General features: G+C 48.2%; 1 protein-coding gene and 1 pseudogene across 1 annotated transcript in view; both read right to left on the bottom strand.

Annotated features, from left to right (window-relative positions):
- LOC126548497 (Golgi-associated plant pathogenesis-related protein 1-like) overlaps window positions 1-27,453 on the bottom strand; it is a 153,735-nt gene that overhangs the window by 113,345 nt on the left and 12,937 nt on the right. The window lies entirely within an intron of this gene.
- On the bottom strand, window positions 7,633-7,812 carry LOC126548653 (U2 spliceosomal RNA; annotated as a pseudogene).

Genomic DNA, 27,453 nt, shown 5'->3' with positions numbered 1-27,453 from the left:
CGGTGAGTCGGACTTCCTCGACTTGTCGCGCACGTACCCATCGGTATGTTCTATGGGTTGTGATTCGGCTAGCTTGCATTAGTGCATGGAAGGTGCAATAAATGCCATTGTCATTGCTTGCACTACTGTGTTGTCCTTCCTTTGTCCCAAGAGCACGTGTGAGACCTCACAATAGATAAGCCACGGAGAATAACAGTCGCGGCGAGCTGCTATAGAACGCGTTTGTATGCGTATAAGCAATGTATAACCACTACCTCGACAGCTTCCTTGCGAGTGTGACCGTTTGCTTTCAGTATAGGTGGTCTTCAGCCAAGCGGAAGGCGTAGCTATTAGACCCGCTTGTAGCAATTATACACAGCGTGCAAATTTACGGCTCGCTTCAATGTTTTATGGCACCCACTCACGCGCTGTTTTTGCATACTCCGCCTATTTAGCGGTGGCACTGGCGTGATGTCGACGACAGTCGGTTATTTTGGCCGAGCGCCATTCGTCTAGGAGAATCTAGCTCCAAAACTTCCTCTCAATTTTATTGACTTCTGGCCAACCCTTGCCAACTTCTATCCACACAGTGCTCGCAACCGCACAGTTTCCATACAGTGCTCGCAAATACATATACAAGGAGGCGCGTACGTCCCAACCGTCATGACCTGCCACCGCAGTCCTGAGTACTACATAATCAAAAAAGATTGTATCCTTAACTGCGTTTTCTATATGGCTCGGGCCTGTGTGCGAGCCAGTACGATAGTCTAGTCGATAATGATGACGAATAATCAGGAATCGCGGTTAAGCATGAGCGTCAGATTATCACTGGATGATGCAGACTTGACGTGATCAACTATGGCCGAACGAGGACATGTCTCTGCAGCCAACGTTTCGACTAGAGAATTTGTCTTCGTCATGGCAACCGGTTTATGAGAAATGTTTAGGAATCCGCTTTCCCGGCCGTCCTCAAAGTTGCGACGACGTCCTCAATGCCATCAGTGCAAGTGTCGGCCAAGACCATGCAGTTTTTAATGCAAAGATTTCTTCGCCTGTTTTAGGCATGTTGAATCTATCTATTTATCTATCTTTTTACGTCGTGATTTCGTCATAGTCGTTTATTTAACTGGACATGTATCAGGATATTCATGACATGACATGCATCCATAACATGAATGACATGGCATGACGTGCATGTCATGAATGGCATCATGTCATCGTGGTTGTTTCTTTACCTGGATATATGCGAGGATATGCATGGCATGACGTGCGTATCATGGCATGCAATGCGTGTCATGATATGAATAGCATGCGTGACATGACCTGGATGACAAGACATGCATGACATGATATGAATGAGACGCCATGATTTACGTTACATGATTTACAGGACATGAGAAGAATGACATGCATGCATGACAATAGTACCATGATATGAATGACGGAACACGTCATAACATTACATTATTAACATGTCATAGCATGAATGAAATGCATGAGACACATGCATGACATGAATGACGCAATGTGTCATATGATACAGTCATGTAATGACATCATGCATGCCAACCATGCACACGAATGCACGTCGCTCTTATCATTTTCTCCTGCTGAGCCAGTGACCAAAGTTGTGTGCTGGCTTTGGCCAGTAGACAACTTCGTCATTCTAACTTCGTCATGCCGCTCTCGCCTCTGACTCTCCTGCACGCTGCCTGCGCTCGAGCCAGATGGCTCGCCTGATTAGATACGGGCATCTCGGCAACACCGCACCAGCTGGTGGTCGCTTCCGCTCGAACGGCGATTCGAAAGCAAGTCTGCAGCAGTGCTGATTGTGCTGACAGGACCCGAAAGCAACGCGCCACCTTCGCATAGCCAGATACTTTCAAAATGCTTCGTTTTTTCTTCTGTTATGGTATGCTTCCAAAGATAATTGGACTAGTGTGCAGATTTAGCGAAAGCTGAATGCTTGGGCTACGGCAGAGGCTATTTGCGGAAGCTGCCTTTCCAGAACGAAAATCAGCTGCCCAGGCACGTACACGAGGAATGTCCACTAATGCTGTCCACTGGCGCCGTTGTCTCCCCCCTACACCCCCTCCCTTTTTACAGCAAAGCTGTATATTGTCGCAGTACAACGCGGACAGAACACAGGAAGACGTTCTTCACGAACAACCGGACAATCTGTTCAAAAACAAACAGAGCAGAGACACGTCTTCTTCATCATCACCCAATCTCGCTCTGACCCACTAGACAGGGTCCGTTAGTGCTCCCATCGTCGTCGTCGTCTGCATAGAATACACGCGTCATTTGTCCCTCCCTACGAGAGCATCGTCCCGATGCTAGACAAGAAATGTCAGTTGCGGAAGTAAAGGCCGCTAGCATAGTTATTCGCTCACATACGGCTTCATGCGGACAACGTGCACAAGTTCAGGACGGTGGGTGCGGCGCCGCGTACAGTTCGGATTATCGGGAACGACCTCGTAGGTGACATCACTGAGTCGCCGCAATACCCGATATGGTCCGAAGTATCGCCTTAACAGTTTCTCGGAGAGGCCTCGTTTCCGTACGGGTGTCCAAACCCATACTCTGTCGCCGACTTCATAGGTAACTATTCTACGGTGAAGATCGTAGCGGCTTGCGTCGTAGTCTTGCTGCTGGCAGATCCGCAAGCGCGCGAGCTGCCGAGCTTCTTCTGCGCGTTGCGTAAACACATCGGCGTCCGTATCAGCGTCGTCAAAGTCGTGTAAAAGCATCGCATCCAGCATCGTTCGTACTTCTCGTCCGTGAACAAGGGTGAACGGAGTCATGCGCGTCGTCTCTTGTTTCGCCGTGTTATATGCAAAGGTGATATACGGTAGGATGTCGTCCCAATTCTTATGTTCGACATCCACGTACATTGACAGCATGTCTTCAATGGTTTTGTTTAGGCGCTCTGTTAACCCATTGGTTTGTGGATGGTAGGCGGTTGACTTTCGATGGGCCGTTCCACTTAGTAGCAAGACGTGATCTAAAAGTGCAGCCGTAAATGCGGTTCCTCGGTCTGTTATTACGACGGTTGGTGCGCCGTGTCGCAACACAACATGCTCAATGAAAAAGCGCGCTACCTCGGCTGCTGTGCTGCTCTGGATTGCCTTTGTTTCAGCGTAGCGTGTGAGATAGTCGGTCGCTACGATAACAAAACGATTCCCTGCAGTAGAAGTAGGAAGTGGGCCCAATATATCCATTCCGATTTGGTCAAATGGTCTTCGAGGAACCTGGACGGGTTGTAGGAGACCGGCTGGTTTCGACGGAGGCGACTTGCGCCTCTGGCAGTCGAGACAAGTGCGAACGTGATGCTTCACGGTGGTGGTAAGTCTCGGCCAGTAGTATCTCTGCTGCACTCTGGCCAGCGTTCTCGTGTAGCCTAAGTGACCAGAAGTCACCTCGTTGTGACAGGCTTCAAGTACTTCCGTACGAAGAGCTGCAGGAATGACAAGCAAATAGGGGGACCCGGTCGAAGAAAAGTTTCGCTTGTAAAGTACTTTCGCCCGCAAGCAAAACGACAACAGTCCTCTTGCGAAAACTCTAGGCGGTTTCGCAGACCTGCCCTCTAAGTAATTGATGAGTTCAAGCAACTCAGAGTCGTCCCGTTGTTGTTGCGCGATGGTGGATGTGTCTAGAACACAAAGAAATGCTGAGTCTTCTTCTTCGGGCGGAGCAGGTGACTCTATCGGCGATCGAGACAGGCAGTCAGCATCCGTATGTCGTTTCCCCGACTTGTACGTGACAGTCATGTCAAACTCTTGCAGCCTTAGGCTCCAACGCGCCAGTCGTCCAGAAGGATCTTTAAGGTTTGTCAACCAACATAGTGAATGGTGGTCGCTGACAACTGTGAAGTGGCGGCCATACAAATATGGGCGAAATTTCATAACCGCCCATACCACGGCGAGGCATTCTTTCTCAGTTGTGGAGTAATTAGCCTCTGTACGTGAGAGTGTTCTACTTGCATAGGCAAGCACTCTTTCTGTGTCGTCTTGCCGCTGCACAAGAACAGCTCCCAAGCCAACATTGCTGGCATCAGTGTGGAGCAATGTAGGAGCGGTCTCATCAAAGTGAGCAAGCACTGGAGGTGTCTGGAGACGTTGCCGCAAGTCGTTGAATGCACCTTGCTCTTCGTCGCCCCATACAAAAGCAACGTCGTCTCTCGTCAGGCGAGTTAACGGCGACGCAATGCGCGCAAAGTCTGCAATAAACCGCCGGTAATAGGCACAGAGGCCGAGGAAGCGCCTGACAGCCTTTTTATCGGATGGTACGGGAAACTGTGCGACGGCTGCAATTTTTTCAGGATCCGGCCGGACACCTGCGTGGCTGACGACGTGACCGAGAAACTGCAGTTCTGCGAAGCCAAAGTGGCACTTCTGCGGCTTGAGGGTGAGGCCGGCGGACCGTATGGACTGCAGAACCGCTTCAAGCCGTTCGAGGTGTTCTTCAAACGTTGCGGAGAAGACGATGACGTCGTCGAGATACACTAAGCAGGTTTTCCACTTCAGACCGGAAAGTACAGTATCCATGAGGCGTTGGAACGTAGCAGGGGCAGAACACAAGCCGAAAGGCAAGACTTTAAATTCGTATAGGCCGTCTGGCGTCACGAAAGCAGTTTTTTCACGATCTCTCGGGTCTACTTCGATTTGCCAATATCCGCTTTTTAAGTCCATTGAAGAGAAGTAACGTGCCTGTTGAAGCCTGTCGAGTGAATCATCTATACGGGGAAGTGGGTATACGTCTTTCTTTGTCACCTTATTTAGCTTTCGGTAGTCCACACAGAAACGCAAGCGGCCGTCTTCTTTCTTGACTAGAACTACAGGAGATGCCCAGGGACTCGTTGATGGTTGGATCACGTCATCTTCAAGCATTTTTGTCACTTGTTGTTGTATGGCTTCACGTTCTCTAGGAGCCACACGATATGGATTTTGGTGAATTGGTCTTGCCGTATCCTCTGTAATTATTCGGTGCTTTGTTAGAGGCGTCCGACCGACGCTGGACGTCGACGCAAAGCAGTCGTTGAACTTGGCCAATAGCGTAAGAAGGCGCTCTCGTTCGTGCTGCGACAAAGCAGTGCTAACGTCAAGTACAGGAGTTGGGTCTTGCATAGGTGCTTCTTCGAGTAGTGAGCAGCAGCCACGAATATCCGCAACGGCGTCAAAATAAGCCACAGCCGTGCCCTTGGGAAGGTGCCGTCGCTCTGTGCTAAAATTTGTTAGCAACAGGTTTGTGCGCCCGTCGGTGACATTCACGATTCCTCGTGCGACCGAGATACCGTGAGTAAACAACAACGTGGTTATTTGGTCGGCAACTCCTTCGCAATGAAACGGTATGTCACATGCTACCGAAACAAGGGCACACGATCGAGGGGGGATGACGACGTCGTGTTCTGTTAGACGGAATGAGTTGTGTTGCGGCGAAAAGCAATGGACAAAACCGGAGCTCTCATAAAACGTCACCATGCGGTCCGGGATGTTAATTACGGCGCCATATTCTTTTAGGAAGTCCATTCCAATAATCAAATCTTTGCAGCATACAGGAAGGACGATGAATGCGGCCACAAAAGAAGAATCCCCGATGTTAACTCTAGCAGTACATCTTCCAGTAGGCATCAGTAATTGGCCGCCTGCCGTCCTTATGTGAGGTCCCGTCCATGGCGTCTTTACTTTCTTCAGGCGGAGGACGAGTTCCTGACTCATTATAGAGAAGTCAGCACCAGTGTCGACTAACGCTGTCACCGGCTGCCCATCCACGAAAACATCGATGTCGGCGCTCACAATTTCTTCAGTGTTTATCGGCTTCACGTCGTTCTGCAGCGAGAATGTTGGGGGCTTTTTAGTGTCTTGCGGCGGGCCTGCAACCTTGCCCCCAGAGGTCGCTGCCTTCAGTTTCCCCGACGGGGGCTGGGCAACCTTCGTCCTCGGAGCTCCGCAAAAGTACGTCCAGTAGATGAAGCCATCTGACGTGGAGGGGTTGGAGAGCGCGACCGACGGCCGAAATCGGACCGATCATTAGGCACGGATTCGTCATTCGGGTGCGCTATTGGGGGTCCCTGAAAAGCAGCGTCGTCGCGGCGTAGCATGGCGTCGTCAGTTGCACGTCGACCATAGGACCACGGACCACGGTCGAAATGATGTATCACGATGCCAGCAATAACGAGAAATATGGCCGGCGCCTCCGCAGCGAAAACAGAGTGGGCGCCTATCGACAGTGCGCCATACGTCGGTTCTCCGAAGTTGCGGCCGTCCCGTAGCGTCGTTTTGCGGCGCTGACCAAGACGCGGCGAACGACGGCTGGCGGTATGACTGAAGCGGCGTAACGGCTGCGCGCTTCGAAGCCTCCTCTTGTGGCGGCGACCAAGTAGCGGCTGTTGGAGGTTGGTGGTACGGCGGTGTGGTTGCAACCGGTGGTGGACATCGGACAGCGGCGGCGTAACTCAGGGGTCGCTGGTGGTCTTGAAGATCGGTTACCGGGAACGCCTGCCGGATTTCGTCACGCACCACTTCGGCGATTGACGCGACGGGTCTATCAAGTGTCGGTGCCATGATCTTTTGAATTTCCTCTCTGATGAGCTCCCTGACCAACTCACGCAATGAGTTCTGATACTCGGCAGTCACTGCGGTGGCATTGATTGTAGTGCTGGCGGACAGTCGATCGTATTGCCTGCATCTCTGATGAAGGGCCCGCTCAATAGCCGTAGCCTCTTTGATAAACTCAGCGACAGTGACTGGTGGATTGCGCACAAGCCCCGCGAACAACTGCTCTTTTACGCCTCGCATGAGGTAGCGCAACTTCCTATCTTCGGTCATGTTCGGGTCGGCTCTACGAAAGAGGCGGGCCATGTCCTCGGCGAACATTGTGACCGACTCATTAGGTTGTTGCACGCGCAGCTCCATCATTTGCTGGGCGCGGTCGCGTCGGTCGGCACGCGCAAAAGTTTCCGTGATCCTCTGCCGAAAGTCATGCCAGCTCGTGAGGCTACCCTCGCGGTTCTCGAACCAAGTACGGCCACTGTCGTCAAGGGCGAAATAGACGTGGGAGAGCTTTTGCTGCTCAGTCCACTGATTAATCTGAGCGACGCGTTCATACTTGTCCAGCCAGTCTTCAATGTCTTCGAAGACTGCACCGCGATAGCGATCGGGAACCAGCGGATGCAGAACGGTTACCTGTTGTGGAGTGGGAAACCGACTGGTTTGGGGTGCTTGTGGTGGACTGGTTTCGGCCATTGCGAGGTGTGTGCAGCTCCTGGAGAGAGGTGGTTGAAGAGCGGAGAACTCCGGGGCAAGGCCTAGCAGTCGACGGCTAAAGCGATGCACGGGTGTCGTAACTGGTGACAGTGCGTCCGGGCTAGATGAGCGACTCCCAGAAGGACTCCGACGCATCAGACGTGGTCAATACCCCGCACCTCCACCAGTGTCGCAGTACAACGCGGACAGAACACAGGAAGACGTTCTTCACGAACAACCGGACAATCTGTTCAAAAACAAACAGAGCAGAGACACGTCTTCTTCATCATCACCCAATCTCGCTCTGACCCACTAGACAGGGTCCGTTAGTGCTCCCATCGTCGTCGTCGTCTGCATAGAATACACGCGTCAATATGACGTTTCCAGCGGATCGATGTCCGTAGGCCAAAAACCGTTGGTCGACCCCGAAGATAGTGCAATACCGGGCCGACCCAAGGCGGAGGTCAAGCAAGTTTCAAGCACTCCGCCAACTTGCAAAAATAGGTTTAATATCTTCGGTCTAAATACAACCCGTATCAGATTATAAGCTGATAAGAACAGATACTTCACTTTGAGCCGCGTCGGCCATGTCTACGTTCGCACCGCCCTCTCACTGCCGGCATTCCAAGCGCTTGCGTAGCTCCTTTCCTTTCCTTCCGCTCTCCCGTGGTGGCGGTCCCGTCGAAACGTCACGCGTGTTTGCAATGGCTTCCCCCGGCTCCTCGGGGCGGCGTCCCCGTCGTCCACGCGAATGTATATATAAAAATAACCAAATGTATGCATAAACATAACCAAAGAAGGGAGTTTGTGGGGAACCAATTTGGTGTTGTCTATGTTGTGTGTGACCGCTTGCAGTTTTCGAGCGACCTCACAACCATTACTGCACTGCGGGACGTCGACCAATGCACGATCGCCTTGGCTACGGTGAAGCAGTGTGTGCCCTCGGAGTGCGTGAGGTGCGTGTCTGTTCTACGTACCGGGATTCGGTAGTAGAAGGTGTCGTGCCACATTTTGCAACATGGGTACCCCCCCCCCCTTCCTCCGGTGCCTTATATCATCTTCCGAGGCTCAACATCGTAGAGGAACGACTTGTTGGGAGCTCGGTTTAGCGGAGGCAAGTAATACCCGTTTTGACAGGTTGAGAACGAAGAGTACATTGGCTTTATTCCACAGTAAAATAGTTTGCTGAGTGGCAGTGGTGACCCCCCTGTCGGGCAGCCACCTCACATCCCAAGAAAGAGCAGGGGGAAATGACCCCCACGTGGAAGCCAGGCGAGGTAACTCAATTCCACAGAAGCAGGGGACAAATCATAGTGACAGACGGTCGGCTAGAGACTAGTCGCGCCTCGCCTTCTATTTATGTGCATACGGTGTTTGACGCACGACAATGGACAGTTCACCATTAAGGGGCCCGCATACAGAGCTTCGCTGGTCATCCACCTTCACAGAATGGAGTGGCACTATCTTTTTTACAGCGAAGTTGTTAGCCCCTAGTTGGTCGGGATGTTTCGCGGTGCGTCTCCGCAAAAAAAAAAAAAAACCCCTTCAACGATAAAAAAAAACCTTCAGTGACTGAAGCGATAAGTGCATACATTCATTGGTATCGCACACACAACATACAACGCAACATTCGTTTCAATAAAGAACAAGCACAAAACAAGCATCCAAACCACATCACGGATGATAAGGCGCTTCTGATAACATTGCGAAGCACGTAGCGCTCCCCGCACCCGGTTCCCGGTCAAGATTACTGTTGCGTAAGCTGCCGCGGCGACGGCAGCTTGCGACGTGGCTCCAGTAGTGACGTCACCAGCCTTTCATATTTAAAAGAACCAGCCTAGCAACTGATTTAATTGTTCTTGCAGCAGCGTTATGGGTAGGCAACGCATAGTTAGACTGCCGAGGAGCAGCGTGAATACGAGGAGCGGCAAAGGGAAAAGAAACGGCAATACGACCAGCGGCGGCGTGCTGTCAAAACTACCATTACTCTAAAGCAATAAAGCATTGCATGCACCTCTCAGCAGTTACACTGGTGGTTTTCAACAGCTTCAATGGACATCCACTTTCGCAAGGCCGGGATGGCGAGTGATGTGCAGCAAGTTTTTTGCTTTCCGTGAATTTCTGAAAATTTGCCGTAATAGTCATGCGTCATTTCTTAAAGTTAGCATATCGATATTATCTCTCTCTCTCTCTCTGTTTTGTTTGGCTAGTGAATGAATTATTTCATTTTCGACGCAGAAGTAGTATAGATTTACAAATACGGAACCGCTTTCATCAGGACGCAGAATAAACTGATGTTGAATTCCAATGGCGGAGTCGGAGCAAGTTTTTCTGCTCGTTTCGGAGCAAGTTTGTTCCAATGGCAGAGTGAGGGCAGGAGTAAGGTGTTCCAATGAGAGAGTCGGAGGGTATTCAGAGCGGGAGTCGGTCCGTGGAACAGAAAAAGATGCTCCGCCAAAATTGGCGGAGGGGACCGGAACTCTGCGTGACGTATTTCCTTTACCACGTTTGTCTGCTGGGAGGCGCCACCGGTCACGACTCGCGAGGAAGCAAAAGCCTGCACGCTTGGCGCTCCTGCACGCTCCTGCACGCTTGGCGAGATATCCATTCCGCACTTTTAAAAGAACAGGTGAACGGCGCTGAAGAAACAAGTGACCGGTGCGGCGGTGCTGGGAGCAAACAGCGGAAGGAAATGACAACACGCAAGGTATCCTGGGTAACTCGGTGATAGAACTTCCGCTTCCGCCTTGCTCCGGCGGCGCAGGTTGTGTTCCACCCGCGAATCTGGAGGCGTTGCTCTGCGCCAGAGTCGAGTGCTCGCTCGCGGAGTCCGTCGGCTGCTCCGACTCCGCCATTGGAATTCAACATGAAATTATGCTCGCAAGCCGCACCTTCTCCCACCAACCACACCGTTAAAAGGGAAACATTTCGCGGAAGAAATCGTCTGGTCACGGCACGGCTAAAAAGGGTTTGTTGCTGTTTATTAATGACGAGATCCTGAGAAAATAGGCGGATGAATGGGCGACTTTCCTTTGGCGATAAAGGCTTCAAAAGTGAAAAGAACGTCTCGAGGACCTTTTCTTCACTAGTATGTTTACGCCTTCTGGCAGCGTAAGCTGTTAAAAGCTACGAGTGTTGAAAGTTTACGCACACTGTAAGCCAACATCTGTTTAGCAAGGTAAAGTTGTAGGCCAATTGGTTGTTCCATGGGCGACTACAGTGTGCTTGTAGATTATTTTCTTTGCTGCCACACAAAGCTTGGATGCTATCCATTAATTTTCGAAGGCAGCAAACCCGTTGTCTTGTCTTCATTTAATCCATTTGTTTTAACCGCGCAAAATAGTAATGTAGTAACAACGTGATGAACTTAAATGACATGACCAGAAATAAACAAACAGGAGGTATGCATTGACTATAAGCTAATATTAGAGCGCAACTCTTAGGCGCCCGTTCCCGCGTTTCGTGTCGGCGTCCTCCCTCGACGTAGCCGAGCGAACGAGCACGAAGGATGAAAGAGTGAACGCGGAGCTCAGCGGGAGATGAAAGACGGCGATAGCGAAGAGAGCGCGAGGAGGAAAGCGGAAGAGGAAAGTATGGCGAAAGCGTGAGGCGAAAACCTAGGGCCGTGCAAGACGGGTTCTGCGGCGACGACCGCTACGAGATGGCGCCAGAGTAGCGCGCCATATAGCGCCGTCGTCTGTTCACCGATGGCATGCGGCGAGCGCGTCGACCGATACCATACACGGAAACAAAGCGCTGCATGAGCGGAAGTCTGTCTGCGGCGGCTGCTGTGAATCGCGCCAACGCGTCACCCACGCGCTGCCTCTCGCGACCTCCCGATTAGCGAGCCAGTCGCGCCAGTCTTCGCTCCGTTTGTAATGTGCCGCACGAGACAGATGGTCCGCACCGGCGCCAATATATCGCGAAATGAAAACACGTATAGAGGTGCGCTCAAATTTCACAATAGGGAGCATCGTAATCATCGGCGAATTTTTTTATTCGTTAGTCGCTCAGCCGGCTGGCAACTGAACTAATGTAACTGAAAACTAAAGTAATGAATATTAATAAAAATGAATAGAACAAAACTAAAATAAACTGAGTAAATAATTCTCAAGAGATTGTCTTTCGGTATCAACTATGTGCACATGGTTCCAGAAAGCTCCTCGCGGCATACGTACGTTTGGTAGTTAACTTTGACGACGACGACAACGACAACAATCAAAGAAGAACGAGAAAAAGCGCTTCGTCATATGTTTTTAATACGTTCAAGTGTATAAAGAAGGAAAAGAAAATATAATACCTCGTGCTTACAACTCATGTAGGATGTATTTCGCAATACTCGGTGTGTGTATCGTGTTTTGTGAAATTTTGTTCGTTCTTTCTCTTTTTTCTTGCGTAACGAATCTTGTATTTGGGGATAGCCGGCCCTGGCCGTAACTGTACCTTATATACCATGCTTCTACATGTAAATAATCTTTTTTTAAAGGTTACTCTTGTATATACGGCTTTTTCTGTACCTTGCGGCAAAATCAATTGCTAAAACTGTGAATAGGTGCAGAGCAAGAGTGTTGTAACTCAGTGGTGCCCCATCTTGTCGAAGTAAGGTGACCTGGCCATGGTTCTTTACTGACTATGTTTGGCCATGTTTTTATTAGCTGACCATATATTGGCCGTGCTTTTATTATTTTTTACGTTTTCCTTATATTTGCCCGCTAAATTTAGAGGGCGAGCATAGCATCTAGGGGGTCACGTAAACAATGAAAGGACATTTCTGTTATTCTAAGGTAGAAGACAGCAAATGAACTTTTGATCCCTTTATCTGTTCAATATAGAGTTGTTTACTCAAGAACGCTTGTACTCCAAAGCGTCTGCGTCGGATGGGGCTGCCCCTATTACTTCTACGCGTGCGGCGCGGTGCGTGTGACATTGCTTGGATGGCCACAACCACTCTGGAATGCGAGCACAGTGCAAACGTTACAGCGTGGTTCCACCGACCATCCGGCGCGGCCTCGTGCCTCTGCGATGTACAAAGGCACAAAAGCGCTGCTGCGTTTCTTGATTGGCTCAGTCTCTTATGGAACACGTTTCTGGGCTATAATTGATTCATACTTGCAGGTTCGATCAGCTAAAGTGTACCCGGAGCAGACGGCATATGCAGGGTGTTTCTTTTTTCCTTAGCTGCACCAAATTTTTAAAACATCGTTAGTGATCTTGCAGCACATACGAACAACCTAATCGAGCATTCTTTCTAAAAAAAAAAAAAAACTTGTTCATTGGTGCGGCGAAACACTACGGATGCGTGACCTGTGCATGATTTCTCATTCTGTCTGATTTCAAAAGCTTGAGCTCGCGCGCAAGCGCGTCTCCACTCTTCCCCAACATTCGGGTGCTTTTCAAAGACCCACAAGGACAGGCTCCACAGCATGCGCCGGCAAATGCGATATGCTGCTTTATTCTTGATAAACAGCTCGCGTTCCCCTTGCTCGATCGTTTATCCAACGGTCTGTATGTCCGATATGAACCCTCCCGCATGCAAGCGGAATTTCGCCGACTGTATACGACAACGACGCACGTAACGTAAGACATATGACAAAACCGGGCTCGGCCCGGTTAACCTCTCTGCTTCTTCCCGATCACTTCTCAGCTCTCTTTGCTGCGGGTTGGTGCCTGTTAAAAAAATAGGTCTATCATAACAGCGTTCCCTTTTCCGAGTACGGGACGAGAAAGCGAAATCTTATTCTGCGCATCCGTACAAACACCGCGATCGTCACCACCGGTTCTTTCAGCGGCCGGCCCCAACCCCCCTTGGTATGTCGTGCTTGTTTTTGCGTATTCCCCGAGGCACGCCAGCGCAGGGAGCTATTCTTGCGCCGCTGGAAAATTGCTATACATCAGGCTCGCTCCGCCTTCCGCGCGGCTCCTTTCTGCTTTCGGAGCGTGCACCTTTTGTTCCGCGCAGGGTTTGGACACAGCGCCCCATCTTCGCACCTTCTCTACGCTGCTTGCTTCTTGTACAGCGGCCTCCCCGCAAGGATCGAAATACAGCGTGGGTTGAATGGGCTCGCTCTGAGGTTGCGCGAACTTCGAAAGTGACGATTTTTTACCCTTTTATATCCAGCGGTCTCTCGTTGCTTCTTTCTTTCTTTCTTTCTTTCTTTCTTTCTTTCTTTCTGTCTTTCCTTCTCCCCCCCCTTTCTTCTCAAAAAAAATTTGGACAATGTTAATTGTTTGGAACACATCCTATAGTCTTTGATGTACGAACCTTAATGAAGAGCAAGAGTTCTCGGAGCTATAACTATGAGTATATCTGACGAAAGAGAAGGGCGAATCGCGGTGGCCACGACGTCATTATTCAATCTATTCGGAGCGCGGTGCGAAGGAAGCAGAAAATACGAGCATACGCCGGCTTTGTGCCGACTATTAATTACGCGTCATTCGTGGTTCGGGAAGACTAAGTCGTTATAGGCTCGATAGTCGCATTCGAACTGCATGCCCCCGCCATTAACGAAACAATGCCTCATTCATTCGTTCTTGCATTTGGCCCATTGCCACGACGCCGCTTGCGGCCGTCTTGTCATGGATTTCGTAAATATACGTACGTTTCGTTTATTATTATTTTTTTTCATATCGCTAGAATTCGCTGTCCCACAAAAAGTCGTCTGTTTGTTTTGTAGTATGCCTCTTACTTTTGCGTAAATATTTGCGTGGCATAGTTGCATATGGGGTAGCAGATCTTTCTTTCTTTCTTTTTTTCTTTTCCCAAAAGGGAGTCGAGTTTTCTGGGAGTCGCTGGGAGCAGAGTTAGATGTCCATGATCTTATTGAGAATGTTTAAAAAAATTTCGGGCAGTGTAACTGAAAGGACGCTGCGATGTTTCGAGCGCGAAATCGCTGTGGAAAAAAAGAAAGAAAAACAGTTCGACTGTCTGAGAGGGAAAAATATGTTCGTTATCTGGAAGGGTTAGCCTATAGGGGCAGGCCTGACATGCTACTGCAGGTAAGGTGGTGAGGGATGGTGAGGTGGTGAGGTGGTGAGAGGTGGTGAGTGAGGTAAAACAAAAAGAAAACACACGAACTAACACATGTATCTAACCCAAATGCACTAATTAACACAAATGTCATTTACAGAGGCTCACTGAGGCCTATCTCCCGCAGGAACGATATACAGTCAAATCTCGATATAACGAATCTCTATTTAACAAAATTCGCGATGTAACGAACTATTTTTCTTTCCCGATCTTCGTTGCACTGAAAACCGTGTATTCGTGACGCGGATTCGATTTAACGAAGTTTTGGCCATTTCGATCATCTACTTGGAATCTGTATGGCTATAAATCTAGCAAAACGCAATGTCGGTCGAGGAAAAAGTTATTTCAAGCGTCCTTCTGCATGAAAAGTTCGAGCGGCAAAACCGCTGTCAAAACGTGCGCGCCGGGACGCGGTAGGCAGGAAGCACCGCTGCACCATTTGTCGCGTTGGCAAATAACTCGGAGAAATGCGACAGCTGACGATTCCGTCTGCGCTAAAGGGATCGGGAGGGAGTGAAGGCGCGGTAACGAGATCAAGCACACGTTGGGGGGAGGGTGGGCTGCAGGAACTCGCGCCTATCTGGCTTCTCTTCGCTATCGTCATCAGTGCTCCACCTTTCTGGCGGAACTGGCTTTTATTTTTATTTTTTTATGTGGCTCAGGACCGATATCCGTATCTTTTTACTCTTTTGTTTTTAATTTATAGGCGCCGGCTGCGGGCACTAAGTGCGGTCAGCTATGGCATCCAATATTTACGGTGCCGCGCGAGTCAACACACGCAACTCGGACGCCGTGAACCACGTCGATGCATTGCTCTCGGTGCGATCTGCACGGCACGCGCTGGCGCTCATAACCGCGCTATTATGAAACGACCTTCTTGCTATTTGCTTATAAGTGCTTATTAATAAGATGTCATCCACCCGGAATGCTCTGGGAATTCGTGAAGTTGTTTTAACGCCGAAACTTTAAAACCTCGAATTAACGAAATTCTCAAGTTAACGAAGTACTTTGCTGCAAGTACAACTTCGTTATATCGGGGTTCGACTTACATAAACACTTTAGCGAGGTGCACTTCGAAATTCCAGACTTTGCCACGGTCCAGAACATCCCACATCTGAAGTCGCGTGTCTTGACGCATGTTTAAAACGTTCCTCAATAAATGGGCAGATCGCACGTACTGTACGAATCGATGTTATGCGAAGCATATTGCAGGTATCTGGCTATGCGGGGTTGGCGCGTTGCTGTCCGGAATTCGGAAATAAACACTCGGGGGAAGCGTGCTTTTGAATCGTTGTTCGCACGGCGGCGACCACCAACCGGTGCGCCGCTGCAGAAGATCTAATCACGTGAGCCACCTGCATCGAGCGCAGGTAGAGCACCAAAGTCAGAGGCGAAAGTGGGATGACGAAGCTCGAATGACGACGATCACGACGGCATCACGAACACGAGCGCGTACCTAATGGCCAAAGCGGGTGCACAACTTGGACCACTGAGTCGCGTAAGAACATGATAAGAGTGACATGTATCACTTGACATTAATGCCACGACATGAATGACATGACTGCATGACATGACATGCATGCATGATGTATCGCATCATTCATGTCATGCATGCGTCTTTCATGCATTTCATTCATGTCATGGTTTGAATGTCGTGCATGCATTTCATCCTCGTCATTTCGTGTAATGCATGTCATGTGACGCATGCCATGCATGTCTTAATCGTCATGTATGCCATGTATGTCATGCCACACACGTCATTCCTATAACACACATTACATGGGATGTCATGACGGGGCAATCATGTCATTAATTTCATGTTATGCATGCATGTGGTGCATATTCTGGTATATATCCAGTTAAAGAAACCGTAACGTTAACGTCATGTCATTCATGTCATGCATATCATTCCGTGCCATTTATTTCACGCATATTCTGATATGTATCCAGTTAAAGAAGCGACAACGACGGTATCACAACGTAAGAGAACGGACGGACGGACGGACGGTCGGTCGGTCGGTTCCTAAAGTAGGCAAATAATGCTTCGCATTAAAAACGCCCTTGGGGTTGTAAAGCGACTACGAATACGAACTGAGTGTATGGCTGGCGACTTTGCAGTGCCTGAGGTCACCAGACCTGGAACACCAGCTAGTCACTGACATTAACTGCTTATGCACAATGACCTGCAGGTGCTGTCGTCAAGTCACATGTGTTGTGCTTCAGTGCTTGCCCGCCCCTCGTGGCATAGCAGGCAAGCACAGTTAAAGCTTATCGTGGAGCCACAATTGCGAACAATACCTCAACCAAGCTGACTCTGATTTCCAAGTGATGCAGTGGCGCTTAGCCATTGCGCAGCCTGTGGTGTGACGCAGAGGGGCAATATGAGCCACATAATCATTCCAACCTCAAATGCAACTTTCGTATACCACGTGGTTTTGATAGGCGTAATCGAACGTGCCTTAATGTAGCTTATTGAAGACACTTCTACATAAAATTTGTTTGACGTAGTAGTTCTGCGGAAACCCGGAAGGTGGAGAGAAGTAATTAATAAAGGCAAAATCAGACATCCACCCGTTCGTAGCAATTGCTACAAAGGGAACCCATACGGGTTCCTCGAAAGAAAAGCCTCAGAGTTGAAGAAAAATTCGTCCTGGTCCGGGACTCGAACCCGGGACCACCGCCTTTCCGGGGCAGCCGCTCTACCATCTGAGCTAACCAGGCGGCGAGCAGATGGCAGGGCGAAGTCGAATTTGTCGACAACACACGAAGCAAAGGCAAGTGTTTGACGTAGTAGTTCTGCGGAAACCCGCAAGGTGGAGAGAAGTAATTAATAAAGGGAAAATCAGACATCCACCCGTTCGTAGCAATTGCTACAAAGGAAACCCATACGGGTTCCTCGGATTTTCCCTTTTATTAATTACTTCTCTCCACCTTGCGCGTTTCCGCAGAACTACTGCGTCAAACACTTGCCTTTGCTTCGTGTGTTGTCGACAAATTCGACTTCGCCCTGCCATCTGCTAGCCGCCTGGTTAGCTCAGATGGTAGAGCGGCTGCCCCGGAAAGGCGGTGGTCCCGGGTTCGGGTCCCGGAGCAGGACGAATTTTTCTTCAACTCTGAGGCTTTTCTTTCGAGGAACCCGTATGGGTTTCCTTTGTAGCAATTGCTACGAACGGGTGGATGTCTGATTTTCCCTTTATTAATAAAATTTGTTTGTTCAGCACGCTATTTGATGTTCCACCTGCGATGTTGATGGGGACTTCGACTGTCGGAATTTCTTCACTTGGTGTAAGGGAGAAAATCAACCCTTCGTGTGAACAACCCTCGCTCATTTTTGTACGTCTATATTCGTGATCATCTTGTAACAGCGCGCAAAACGAGGGACGAATACAGAAAAGACATACACAGGGCTCTGTATGTCCCTTCTGTGTCCGGCCCTAGTTTTACGCGTTGTTATTAGATAATAATGAACAACAACAAGATGATCATGAAGCCTAGTATGTACCTACAAATACCTTGGCATTTATATTTCTCAGAAAGTTTCCTGGTAAGCTCATGTTGACCACATAACTAGTAACGCTAATCGTACTCTTCGTTATATTAAACGTAATTTCAGCCTAGCTTCCACCAACTTATAGCTGTTGCTTTATAAAACGATAGTTAAGTTCAAGCGTGAATACGCATCTCCCATTAGGGATTCTTATGTTAGTTCGCATAATCTCAGCTAGAAGCCATTCAGAACCATGCAGCACGCTTTAGTGTGTCTAATTACTTGCGCACAGCAAGTGTCACTTTAATGAAATACAATCTTATTCGCCTAACCTGTCACTTCGTCATATGTGATCTCGCGTCTCTGTCTATTTAAAAAAAACGATAATTACAATCCTACTTTAACCGACTCTCGTCTGTTACCACCATTGTACAGTTGTTCCAGAAACGATTGTCAGTTCAAGGTTGATGTGCTCCCCATGTTGCCGCACTAACTTGCGCTTAAATCCTTTCATTCCCACAATAAGTGTCGAGTGGAACTGCTTTCCCGCTTCCAGTGTTCCGATCGTCAATGCCAACGAATTCAACAAAACCATTGTTAACAGTTTGTTGTAACCCTACTACTCTTCTAAAATCGATTTAGTTTTTGTTTTCGTGCCACCCACTCCCCTGTGTAATGCCTCGGTCATGAGAGAAAATAAATGAACCAACTAGCCCGAATGTCCGCTCTAGTGAAGTCTGTATTCGATCATCCGTTTTATAAAAAGTCCCAGCTTCGCTCGAAAGACGAATCATTGATTGCGATAGCAATTATTAGAGATCTATGAGAATTATTAGGGACTGTAGCTTTATCAGAGATATAAACCACTGTAAAAATTTGGTTACTAAATTAGCAAACATGGTGTCATGCACGCACAGGCAAACACGAACACATCTCCCTCGTTGACGACGGACACTCGCTTTCAAGACGCTGACATGATGGAGAGCAGCAGCAGCGGCGAGCGAATTGCCCTTCCTGCTGTCTCTCGCTTCAGCGCGAACTAGGCGTGCGAGAATACACATATTTTCCTATTTTCCCAATTTTCCTAGCGCCTGCACATCTCCCCACTCCCCACCTTGCGCGCGTAAGAGGACGGTGCGGATCATCCTCGGCCTCTTGCCTTGCGAGCATGAGATCAAGCCACGATCCTTCTCAGCTCACCCTGGCACGCCTACCCTTGAACCTACAAAATAGGGTGCGCGGCCGCGATCTTATCGCACTTCGTCTTTACACGGAACATCACGGCGACGGCTTCTAGGCGCGACAACAGAACAACCCCGAACATCAGCAAGGGCACCTCCACAGACTCGACGCTTGTTTACGACTCCGGCTTTCACTTCGGTTGCGTAGAGGCCAGGAAACACTCATCCATCGATTACCGCTGGGTGTGGTGTACACTCACCGATACCTTCACAGGATTGGACAAGTACGGGACCCTGACAGTAGCGTCTGTCACACTCCAGAGACAATAGCTCACGTACTTTGCGTGTGCCCTCAATATGCGGCCGAACGGTGAACACTTAAGTCTAGTGTTGACTGCTTGTACTCCCGCCCCTTTTCTGCAGAAAATATTTTGGACGCGTGGAGAAGAGTTGACTGTGCCCAACGTGCCATAAAGACACTCTAGCTTTCTACGTGAGTCTGGCTTAGACGATCGCCTCTAGAACCTGTGAGACGTGCAGACGTACAGTGCGAAATAAGTTTGCGCGATAACTTTTTGTGTGGGCAAGATTACTCTTGCGTGTATTGTGTCTACAGTGCGCATCCGCATATTGCACAACGTGTATATAGTAGCTCATTGTACCATAACATAATCACCTGCCACCTACCTTTCCCTGTATTTCCCATTTCCCCTTTCCGCAGTGAGGAGTAGCAGGTTAGAGACACGCTCTCCAGGCCGACCTCTCCTCCTTTCTCTTCTTTAAAATCTACTCCCCCTCCTCACGGCGACGGAGGAACTTCGCCTGGGGTGTCCATATAATTGGTATCGAAATAAAAAAAATTCACACAAAAACTCCTCTGGGAGTTATCTAAGTATATGCGTAAGCATTGCGCCACTTGCTCATATCCACGCAGCTCGGTGTCATTAACAATGTTGTGAAACTTGATCCGACTAGTATAAACGACAGCGCGTCGGTGACATGAACTGATGCGGACGGCGGCGCAAGGTGAATTGACGCAAGCAAACTACTGCAGATGGCGGCGCCAGGTGCGCTGATGACACTCCGATCATTATAAGCCGTTGTCGCGCCTTATCCATCCGCGGTGAACCATTACAAAGCGCGATCAGCCGTACTCCGGCAGCGGCTGCGTATGGCGCGGTCGATGGGCCCTATCTTGAAAGTGATCTGCGATGGGGACATATTGCGCGGAGTGCTGATAGCTTCGTGTCCGCTGTGTTCTTCCCGCTAAGTGCGTATCGAAGCGAAACACGCGGGCCCTATACTAAAAGCGAGCTGCGATGGGGACAAACTGCACCGAGTACTGATAGCTTCGAGTGCGCTGTGTTCTCGCCGCTAAGTTCGCGTTGAAGCAAGAGGCAGCACGAAGGTCAATTCGCTCGCTGCGGTGGACCCTATCTTCAAAGCGATCGTCTTACGTGACAGACGGACGGGTTTCCTTGTTCGGTAGGCAGAGAAATACTTACGCACTAAAAAAACAAACTTGGCGGTGCATCCATCCTTGCGAGATGATTGGCGACTTTAATGCTATTAGCAATCGATCTGATGGTTAGTGTGTTGGCATCAAACCTATTTAATGGCCTCAAACATGCCGCAGTCGAGATCTTCGCAATGCAACGAACGAGAAGGACGAGAACCGAAGGACCTGATATTTGTTAATCATTACCATCTGAAGCCAACAGCTGATCAGCTGATGAAGCCAAGGAAAGCACAGGGGAAATTACTGGTAGTTTCTATTTGAAGTGTATAAGCGAATAGGAATATACGTTTTTTTTTGTATCGATAACAAAATTTTGAAATACATCTGTAGCATACAGCACAATTCTATTTCTTGATCTAGATTACTCTCAGAGGCGGAAATCTTTGGCACAGGAAATTCAAATTAAGTTCTGACTAATTAACAAAGTTGCAATAATTAACTGTCAGACTAATTACCTTACGGCACATATTACAATTTACGAATTGTAGCCGGTGACTTGGCAAGTCGTATCGACTTGCAACCAATTCTAAGGATGGCACCAGTTTCGAGATAAGCGTTCCCAAAGTTTGCTACAATATGCATTGATGTTCCAGTAAGTTTTGAGCTTCGATGTATAAAAAGACGTTTTGTTAAAAAAGTAAGTGGAAGAACAGTACATTTATACCGCAAGTTTGACAGCGCTTATCTCAGAACTAGTATTAGTTTAAGAATTCGTTCCAAGTGGATGTGCTTTCTGAAACCATTGGCTTCAATTCGCGCATTGCAATATGTGAGCTAAAGCAATTAGTTAAATAGTTAATTAAATAAATTTTGTTAATTAATCAACGCATTTTAATTTCCAGTGTATGTAAAGCCACCTCTTCGCGTAATCCAGAGCAAATTATATTTGTGCCATATGTCACAGAGAATTTAAAAATTGTGTTAACAATAGAAAAAGAGGGGGAAAAAAAATAGAACGTCTGCTCAGGCTGTGGGATGCTACAGCTTTCCATTATTTTCACCGTCGGGTTTGCACAAGCGCGGTTGCAGTTTACCTGTCGTGTATTTACATGCTGCGCATGACTCGCGCACTGTTCACTGAAAGGTTAATTTTGTAGGAGAGGTTTATGAAAAACAAATGTCTGCGAGCGACGCACAGTGTGTAGACGCAGGGTTTTGAAGTTTGTTCTGGTAAAATGCATGCATGTCGGGTCAGCATAAAGTAAGCATTCTTAATCTAGCGATCCTACTCCTTACTTATCCTCCACCGCTGGCGCCATTCGGGCCACTGATATGAGGCTTGAGAAGGACAAGAATCGGGGTAGATTTGTTATATTATCGCATCCCAGTATTCCGCAAGGCAAAAAAAGCAAGAAAAACATGAAAAGCTTCGAAATCGCATCACGCCTGGCCTATTTTCTTCATTTGGAGCACCACACTGATGTGAATACATAGTGTCATAAGTGCCGTATCCATACATCTGAGCTGCCGAACAGTCCTTGTTTTCTCCTTCAGTAGAATGCGAACCATGTGCGCTATAAGGTAAAGCCATTGCAAACTTTTGTATTACAATGCTGCAATCAGCCTTCCACGATTGGTCAAACATATTTCGAGCCGCCACGGCTGTATGTCACGCGACTTCACGAAAAACGCGATAGCTCCCCATCTGATATGACGTGTACACAGTGATTATGCATGATTTGACCGAACAAAAGAAAAATTGTTATTTCTGATTCGACGCTTTCTTCCATTAGCCCTCCGCTATTGGTGAAAAGTTTTCGGAGTGCACCCACTTTACCTGCCTGTCACGCGACATCACAAAACCGCAAGAACTCATCACGTCAAAGTGACGTGTACGCGTTAAAGATGCATTAATATGCCGAACAAAGCTGAATTTTCTTCTGAATAGCGGTAGGCGGCCCCGTTCCGAAATGAATAAAAGATTGCTGCCGCCGATCGCTCAGGCACTAGCTACTCGCACTTGCCGGAGAGCATGGGTTTATTTGCGTATAGTAAAACTTTTTGCGTGGCCGTGTAACGTTTTCGAGCACTTTGGGCACGTTTGCGACCTCGTTCTGCCGACTCTTCTTTGCTGAGGATCCGTTTTAGCGTCATTCTTAAGCTTCCGCTGCATGTCGCCGTGATTTTCGACCAGCCACCGCAAGCTAAGTAAGGAAAAGCGGACAAATTACAGATTCCGGGACCACCCTCTTCATCCGGTTATCGATTTTCAGTGCGATGGCTCGGCCCCAGCGAATCCCTCTCTACTTGAGCGTGCTCCTCACCTCTTGTCAGCCAATTAGATAAGACAAGCCGCTCAGTATAAGCAATGATATTCGTTTTCCAAGAAAACAAAAGTGACCTCCTATGAACGAGGATAGCGTTCGATTGGTCTGTTCAGACAACCCTGCGGGTGACCGCCCGATGCTTGCGTCGGCGGTTACGTAAATTTGGAGCCAGGAGATTGGAATAAAAAGATATTGGAATAGTTTTACGTTATAGGGCCCATGAAATCTGCACACTGATTATGCACGATTAGAGAGAACCAACGGGAAACAATTATTTCTGATGCGACGCCTTTTTCGCCATTAACCCTCTGCTATTGGTGAAAAGTTTTTGGGCTGCGCCCACTTCGCCTGTCACGCGACGTCACAAAACCACGAGAACTTACAGCGCCAAAGTGACGAGTACGCGTTAGAGATGCATTAATATGCCGGAGGAAACAAAAATGTTCTCTAAATAGCCGGAGACTGCCCCATTCCGAAAGGAATAGAAGATGGCTACCCGCCGATCACTCTGGCACTGGCTACTCGCACTTGCCGGAGAGCATGGGTTTATTTGCGCATAATAAAACTTTTTGCGTGGCAGTATAACGTTATCGAGCCCTTTCGGCACGTATATATAGGATATCGCTCTGCCAACTCTTCTTTGCTGAGGATCCGTTCCAGCTAGAGTGTGCTAGAATACTGTTGAGTGGGATGAGCAGCTGGGGCGGCGCATGCTTTGCAATGAGGCGCGCGACGACGAAAAGTACTGTGGTGGCGCTGCGATCGAACTGGGTTGGGCCTTAACAAGGTCGCGCCTTTGGAAACTGCTGACGATCCTTCTCGGAAAGGTCATTCGTACTACTTCGCGCGCTGGTATATGCGTTCAGACCGCTCAAACGGTGTCTATAATTGCATATGACATGTATTTATGCCTTAGGAATAGATGCCTTTCTTTGTGTTCTTTATTCCATTTTTTTTAAATGCAGCTCGGTGATTGCGCGTGCATTGAGGCCGCGAGTCGGCTTTCATTCTACTATGTTATTGTACTGTTCCCTTTGGAGAACAAATATTTTTCTTGTTATTCAAGCAGCATGTATCTCTCGTGTGCATTTTTGCGCATATTGTTTTCCATCAGTAGGTCTTATGAAACGGAGATGGAAAAACATATGTAAACTTTCTGCTTGCCGCTTCAACAAGTAAAACATATGTGCACCATTCGGCACCCTGTACTCAGATTTACGGGAAGTACTCTGATAGAAAAAGGAAGTATAACTGCAGTGCAACATTCCATTCATGTTTTCGTCTTCCTCGAGTAACAGAATGCGGAGTGATTGGTACGGATTCTTTTATTGCGATCGGACCTCAGGCACCGAAAACAGGTTTAGGAAGCCATTATATATGGTAATCTTTGGCCCGTAAGCCGCCTAAAATTTTTGTCCAGTCCATGCTTAACAAAAAGAGAAAAAAAGAAGAAAAAAAAAAGCGGCGTGGTAGCCTAATTTGGCGACGTAGTGGATATGGTGTTGCGCTGCTAAACTCGAGCTCACGGGTTCAAACCAGGTCGCGGAATTTGATGGGAACTAAATGGAAAAACACTCGTGTACTTTTGTTTAGGAGCTCGTTTAAAGAACCCCAGGGGGTGAGGAATGAACAGGGTGGCTCATAATCACATATCGCCAGACCTAAAACGCCCGAATATTTTTAATTAAAAAAAGACAATGTAGTTGCGTCCTTCGGCTTTTTTCTAGGGGAATTAAACGAAAGAAATTATTCTAGAGTCTGATTTATGAGAAAAAACATGTTACACTTATCTCACATTTCATACCTAAATGTAATGCCGTTCCCAAATATACGTCCGCTCAACTAAACGGCTTCTGTATTAAATACGGCTGCTTTCCGTTATCCGGTGCACTATCATGAGGACAACAATAAAGCAGTTAAAGGAACGGCATGACTCACATACACGCTGATATATTTGTAGATCTGCTGTGTTCGTTGAAGGAGACAAGTGTGGTACCACACCAGGCACCCAGTTTTCATGGGTTGCAGATACGGTGATACTGTCAAAAAAAAAAAAAAAAAAAAACGTTTTCGTTGTCTGAATCAAGTTAGCAGATTTGCAGGCTGCCACGAAATTGAATGAGAGCTAGGAACTTGTTCAGCTGAACCGATTAGCACCCGTGCGCTAATTCTTTCAGGAACTAGCGCGCCTCTACGCAACAGCTGCGGCTCTCCGGCGACACAATCATTCGGAATACGAGTCCTCACTTGCATCGGCCCCTCACCTTCGAGACTTCAAAAGTGTTGTTGTGCGTTGCATTCGAACGGAAACTGCTATCCGATCATTTTTAATAGCGAATTCTCACGTCGAATACAATCTGAATAGCAAATATCATTCAATTATACTATATGTTTCAACTTCATTTCGCCTGCTGGCACGTTGAAGGAGATCGCCAGATAAGCCACGGAGATTACTTCGGTAAATACTTCCCGGTCTCCCCGATTAAATCTGAGCACATAGGCAATATATTTTCCCTAACACTGTTGTTCATATTAACGCGTCCAGTAATTGGTGCAGCTTTTAAACGAAACACGCTTATTGCGGTCGGGTGTTCTCACTTTTTCAATGAGCGCACTTATAATATTTGATAATTTTTCTCTTACATATATGTCGTGGGATATATATGTATGTGTACCCTTAGATTTACCGAGAAGTACATTGGTCATCTGCATCTCTTCGCGCCACGCAGTCAATAAACCTAATTTATTTCACTATAGTATTGTTTATTGCGATCGTTGTCCTTGATCAATATTCCACCAACCAGAAGCGTGCGTAAAATGGCAAGATACCAATAAAATTTTCTTACGTAGCTTCATGTTGCAGATAGGCGGCTTCCATGGCACAAATTATGTGTTACTTTTACAAAATAATGTTAAAAATAGCAATTCACCTGGCTGAAACTACCATTGTACCGGCCGACAAGAGTCACGGGCGCACCAACGCAAGTAAAACCATAAAAGGTTTAATGCACAGACTTTCTGCGAGAAAAACTGAACGTCCGCCAGCGTCCGCGCAACGAACGCGCGCACGCTAGCAGACGACGCACTTGACAACGACAGCAAAATCGAAGGCGTCATGTTGTATAACCCATGTCACAAATATGCATACATAGCAAAAAGGTGTCAATGTAAATTTGCAGTCGGAATAAATCGCCATTATAAGAGCTTACGTGCGTAATCGGTCTCAGCGCCCGCCGCGAAATTACGTTGAATATGCCGCGAAGCGCCTCTCCGCCCCAATCCAGTTCGCTCGCAGCGCCCTCGCACAATTTTTCCAAACTCAGACCCTCAGCCAGACAGCGCCGTTCCGCACACTCGACCATTGTCAAGTACACTCTAGTTCCAGCGGCATTTTTAACCTTCCGTTGCACGCCGTCGCGGTTTTCGACCAGCTACCGCAACCTAAGTAAAGGGAAGCGGACCAATCGTAGACGCCGACACCACCCTTCTCATCCGGTTATCTAGTTTCACTGAGCTGGCTCGACCCCATCGAAACCCTCTCCACTCCAGCCTGTTTCTCGCCTCTTGTCAGCCCATCAGATAAGGAAAACCGCTCAATGTCGGTAATTCTACTCGCTTCTAAAGCAAACCAAAGTGACCTCCCATGAACGAGGAGAGAGTCTGATTCGGCTTTTCAAACAACGAAGCGGGTTGCCGTTTGATGCTTGCTTTGGCGGCTACGTAAATTTGACGTCCGGATATGGTAATAAAAACAGATTGGAATAGCTTTACGTTACAGGGCCACATATGCGACATCTGAGCAACGACGAAATGGGCGTTGCATCGCCGATTGAGTTGAGTTGAGCTGAGTGGTTGTAGGCTACCGGTGGGATTAGCCTTGCAGTTGCTGCCGGCAATTGCTCAACCGTAGTGACACTTAAAATACATAAATCACATAAATCAGACACAGACCTCACAACTTCACATAGTCACTCCTAAGGTCACCATGTGGAGGCCAAATCCGTGTCCTGCAGGTAATTTAAAAGAAGGCGAGAAACCTCCTTCCTACACAACTGGTTCCCGCGCGAGAAAACAATGTCCTGAAGAGAACTGTGAGAAATTCCTGTCTTCTTGAGGGACCCGAATAACACACTCCTTTCCGCGTTATACAGAGTACAGCACATAAGGTAATGTTCTATGTCACCGCAAACACCACACGTTGAACATGGAGACAACGCCAGGCCAGTCTTATACATCCACGCAGGGGTACGAGCAGAGCCCGTGCGAATGCGGAGCAGTAAAGTGGCTTGGTTTCTTTTGAGACCCTTGGTCACACATGGCTTGTGAGGTGAGCTCCACAAAGAACTGAAGTGGCACAACACCGCTTCTCTGAAGAGTCTCTTGTCCTCTTGAGGCACTTTTCTCAATGGATTCCCAGACGGCGCTCTATGGGCGAGGCTGTCCGCCATCTCGTTTCCTATGATACCTATGTGCGAGGGCACCCATTGGAAACGTATGGAGAAGCCTTTCATATGGAGATTGTGCACCGAGCGTAGGGAGCTTAGACATAAGGCATCAGTAGGGAACCCATGCTCTAACCTTTGAAGGGCGGATTTTGAATCTGTAAGAATGACAACAGGTTGAGGCGTACAAAACCGTAGCTTCTTTAGAGCTGCGTCAATGGCAACGCTTTCGGCCGTTGTGGAGGACACGACTGCAGTGAAGCGAACCGACCAATCATACTTCAAGGAGGGAATGTGAAAAGCAGCT

The sequence above is a fragment of the Dermacentor andersoni genome, chromosome 1 (assembly GCF_023375885.2).
Source record: "Dermacentor andersoni chromosome 1, qqDerAnde1_hic_scaffold, whole genome shotgun sequence".
NCBI lineage: Eukaryota > Metazoa > Arthropoda > Arachnida > Ixodida > Ixodidae > Dermacentor > Dermacentor andersoni.
This window is presented reverse-complemented; position numbering and strand designations above follow the sequence as displayed.